The sequence below is a fragment of the Lucilia sericata genome, unplaced genomic scaffold (assembly GCF_015586225.1).
Source record: "Lucilia sericata isolate MDLA Ls3-8-SP2 unplaced genomic scaffold, ASM1558622v1 Contig000256F_arrow, whole genome shotgun sequence".
Lineage (NCBI taxonomy): Eukaryota > Metazoa > Arthropoda > Insecta > Diptera > Calliphoridae > Lucilia > Lucilia sericata.
Genome location: NW_023994282.1, coordinates 100,001 through 105,000, shown reverse-complemented (window position 1 = coordinate 105,000; position 5,000 = coordinate 100,001). Strand labels below are relative to the sequence as shown.

Genomic DNA, 5,000 nt, shown 5'->3' with positions numbered 1-5,000 from the left:
AATCATTATAAAGAAAAACAATAAAAACGATTACTTATTTATGAAGAGTGTGGTAAACAGTAAACAAATTTAACAATAAGTTAGGTCAATTTCTTAGAAAATTGCAAATACGAAATAATGTTTCCCTATTCAAAGGGGGGCTAAGTATTTTTAGGGCCAAACCCATGTTATAATTAAACATCCTTGCTATTTCAATGTCAAAAAATAAACATTGATTTGGCATTAAGTGCACTGACCGATCGATGCAGTTGATTTTTGGCAATTACAGACAATTTCTTGCAGTCACAATAAATAAGAAACTAGAACAAGCTAAAGTGCGAAAATAAATTTATTTGAAAGCATTTTATTGTATAATATAAAATTGCTGTTCGGCACTTTGGATTTTCAACACTTTTTGTTAGATTTTTCTTTATTTCACAAACATTTTACTTTAGTCGTTTTTTTTTTTATAAACAATATTTTCTTTAAGTTTTATTTTATTTATTAGAAATGTTTAAATATTCTTAAAATTTCAACTTTTAGTTAAGTTTTTGTTAAATTAAAGAAAACTTACATTTTGTTTAAATTTTGTAAATAAATTAGCTAAACAATTAACAAATTTTTCTTTTAATTTAACAAAAATATTTGTTTATTATATAAAAACCACTTTTTTTTTTTTAACAATTAAACAAAAAATTACGTTTAAACCGTACAAAAATACTCAGACGAATGATGAATAATCGTAAAAATTGTATTTGCCAGCTTTCATACACACATGGAAGTCGGTAATGATTCGGTATGGCGCGATAAAGTCAAATTAAAAAAAAAAAAAAATAATTAATTCTAAAGCTATTAACAACAAGCAGTGAAAGAGAGAGAGCGAGCAACAGAACCGCTATAAGAGTTTCACCAATCTCAACGGAAGAAAAACTTGGTTAAGAACTTTATTAAACTGGTTAAAGTTTATTAGCACGTTGACAGGTTGTTTAAAGTATAACTTTTAGCTCTCACTATTTTTTTGAATACGTTCGAAATTAGAAATGTTTGGAAGTAAAAGTACGTGTATGTAGGTTTATTAGTTAACCGAGAGAAAAATGTTTTTTTTTTTGATAATAATGCGTCACTCATATTGACTCACGTGAGTATGAGAGTATTTAATTTGTATTTAGTTTTTGTATATGTGTAACAAAGCGTGTACACGAAAACGATTACCAAACAGAAGTCGTTTTTAGTATAGTTTTTCGGAAAGTATAATGAATCGCTAAAACTTTGTTGGCCTTCTTTAAATAGAGATGTACATACATATGTATTTAAAAGTAGCAAAATTCCAAGATCAAAGTCCATTTTATTTAAATTTACTAAAAAGCATCATGAACAATATGGATTTTTGAAATGATTCGATGCAATTTCTGTTAATGATTCAGTTTATATTATAATAACCGCAAGTTTTTCTTCAGTAAAGTACTTTTATAATTGTGTTAGATTTTTTACAAGATTTGATTTAACTTGAAAAGTTAATGGTTGTTGGGAGTCAATTGTAATTGAATTTAGAACCAGTTCCCGAATTTTGACATTGATAAATACACCTGATGTCAATGTCATATTATGTTCTATGATTCGAAGTTATGTTCGAATCATTTTTACTATCTAATATTTGAATAAATGTTCGAAAAATTTTAAAGCTATTAAAACAATTTTTAACATTTCAGATTTTGGAAAATTCGAATGTAAATTTAAATTTATTAAGAGAGTTTTTTGAAAAAACAATGAAGAAATAGCTATCAGAACTCCTTTGGACAATTTTTGCTAGGACCAACAGGTGAAAAGTTACACTCTTTTGAATAAATCCCTGTATGACCAAAATGTCCAACTTTGACCCCCTCAAGTACGGCAGTTCTTGACCGATAGAGAAAATTTCATCCAAATCGATTTTGACACGAATTGCCCATTCATGGTATTAGTAAATTCGTAATTATGTTCAAAATAATCTCTGAATTACGAGAATTCATAAAAATAAAATTTTAGTTTTATTTTAGGAAAATTTCTTAAATTGCCGAAAAATCCGAAAATATGTTCGAATTTCTATTTTAAAAAATCTTAAATTTTCGATAATACGAAATTATATTAAAAAAGTTCGTAAATCTATCAAAATAATTTAATTTTATTTTTATTTAAAGAAAATTTCAAAAATTTTTCGAAAATTCGAACTTATGTTTGAAAAATTTGTAATCCCCTCAAAACATTTTCTAAACCATGAGGATACCTAAAACAAATTTTATTTTAATTTTTTTGTTTAATTTTCGACTATTTAAATAATCTATAAATCATAAGGATTTATAAAAATATATTTTTAATTTTATTTGAGTTAAATTTTTCGAACTTTTGTTAATATATTAAAAATTTGATGAATGTATTTTCAAAATACAAATTTTTCGAGATATGTTCGAAAATTTTTTAATACTGTTAACATATGTATTTCCGAAAAATTTAGATACGAACTTTTCAAATTCGTTGGAAATGTAAACATAATAACTAGATCATAAGAAGGATTCATTAGAATATATTTTTAAATCTATTTGAAACCAATTTACACATCTTTAAAAAACTAATTGATATAACAATTATCTAAGTATAACACAAACACTAGGTCACTAGGTAAGTCTATTTGATGTCAGTCATTTTATACACTATGCAGTCAGTTAAAAACCTTGAACTTAACTTAAACTTTCAAAACATATGTACATAATTGTTAACTAGTAGCTCGTGTACAGTCTTTAGCGGTTTCTAGTTCAAGACCTACATTGTTTGCTCATTAATGGTCTTTTTTCTTACACGTCAAATATGTATGCTTTTCTCTCTCTCTCTTTTAAAGATCAGCTGTTGTTTCTTTAAATATATTTTATAAAATATATGTATCTATATACTTATATACATTTTTTCTTTAAACATTTGCAAAATAAAATATTTTTTAAAATTGGTGCGTCATATGTATTTTCAAAAAATCTAGATAAAGAGAGTGAGTGAGAGAGAAGAAAAATAAAAATCTAAGATATAATATAACATTTGTTATTGTTATTATAATAAATGTGCATGGCTAAAGTGCAAGTTAGCCGTCAAAGTCAATTTGAATAATGACGATGAAATTTAAAATAAATTTCTTAGATTTACATCCATATGTACATATAAGAAAAAATATCTAGGAAATATACGCATTAATTAATTAGGATTTAAACAGAAGACAATTAAATTATACAAAATTTTGTTGACGTATAATATTATGTTGATAGTGTTTACACGTGTTTTAGAAATTATTAACATTTATTTGTCTTAAACTATTTTATTGTTTTTAAGAATCGAAAATTAGTTTTAAGAACATATTTTTTTTGTTTATTTTATAGAGAATTTTTGGACTTTAGTTGCTTTTAAATTTGTATCACTGTTGTTTTTGGATTTGTTAAAAATAAATTTAAAATCAACTTTACTATTACGTTTAATTCTTTATTAAGCAATTTATCTTAGTTTACAGAAGGCTATTGCTTATTTAGTTGCATAGGGTTATTATAGTCATACATTTGGGGACACAATGGTTATAGTAAGATTGCCAACTCCCATTTAAAAAAAATATTAACTCAGTATATGTGAGAAAACATAACAGTATGCATGTTCAGAATAATATGTGCGGATTAAACTAGGGGGCGTGGCATCTCCCATATACAAAAATTCGTATATTCGTATTACAGAAGCCTATCGCTTATTTACTTGCATAGGCTTATTATAGTCATACATTTGGCGACACAATGGGAGAACAGTTATAGTAAGATTGCCAACTCCCACAAAAAGAAAATATTAACTCAGTATATATGAGAAAATATAACAGTATGCATATTCAGAATAATATGGGCGGATTAAACTAGTGGGCGTGGCATCTCCCATATACAAAAATTCGTATATCTGGGAAACCATCAGAGATTGTATTCTCAAATTTTGTACGGGCAACATTGAAATCCATATGGAATATATAATAGGGAGCGTTACACCTCCCATATGAATCCTCAAATTTTACACGTTAACATTTTAGAGAAAGCACGGCAGGTCTAGAAATAGGAGGCGTGGCACCTTTACGAATTAAATACGAAAATTCAAATTTTGCAGGAACAACTTTGCCGGTAACAAACATTTTTATATATCCGACTCGAAAAATGAGAGTGGTTTTTTTCCGTAAAAAATAAATATGAAAAATCCTTTAATGTTTTCATGGTAGCGAAGCATACTGGGTGTTGCTAGTAAATTTCAAAAAAGCCTCCTTATCGAGAACGAAAGCTTATTCAATATTGAATGTAATTGAATGAACTTTGTAATAAATAAATATCATGAATCGTGTGAATAGTATGAATATTTCGTATTTTTAAATGTTTTCTGTATAATTTCGAAATATAAACTCTAAAATTTGTTAAAAATAAACTTATATTAAAAATTTCCCTAATAGTACATACTTAATTTAAAAAAAGTTTTCATTAGTTCATTATTTGAAATCACAACTATAGAATAAATTCTAAAAATGTATTTATAACGTTCAAGGTTATTTTAAAGAAACGATGATAAGATAAAAAAAAACCTGTTTTTACTTCCGATTTTTCATTTGTTAAAATAAATATCACACATCCGCCTAAGAATGTTTTTGAAAGTTCAACAAATATCTAGGGTTTCTATACGAAAATACAATTATAAAAATGGAAAGGAAACGACTTCGAATTTTCGAAAAGGACTTTTTAAAGGACCGCTCATGATTTAGTTTTTAAAATTTTTCATAAATTACATAGAATTTTTAAACAAAATATTGCACTGATATAACTGTAAATAAGCCCATAAACATTGTCCCCACTTTAGGGGACTAGCAATAGGGTGCGCAACACCTTCGTATATGAATTTATAAAAATCATATATTTGAGAATTCTCAAATTTTGCTCGGCCAACTATGAACAATTTGGAGAAAAAATGGGAGGGCTAGCACTAAGGGGCGT

General features: G+C 26.4%; 1 protein-coding gene across 2 annotated transcripts in view; it reads right to left on the bottom strand.

Annotated features, from left to right (window-relative positions):
- Positions 1-5,000, bottom strand: part of LOC119602840 (choline-phosphate cytidylyltransferase A) — a 25,208-nt gene that overhangs the window by 10,339 nt on the left and 9,869 nt on the right. The window contains exon 1 of one of the 2 annotated variants that reach the window (XM_037954606.1): positions 554-793. The exons of the other annotated variant lie outside the window; for it this stretch is intronic. The gene's annotated coding sequence lies outside the window, so the exon portion shown is untranslated. Of the gene's footprint in view, positions 1-553; positions 794-5,000 lie in introns of those variants that run through there. 2 annotated transcript variants of the gene reach the window in all.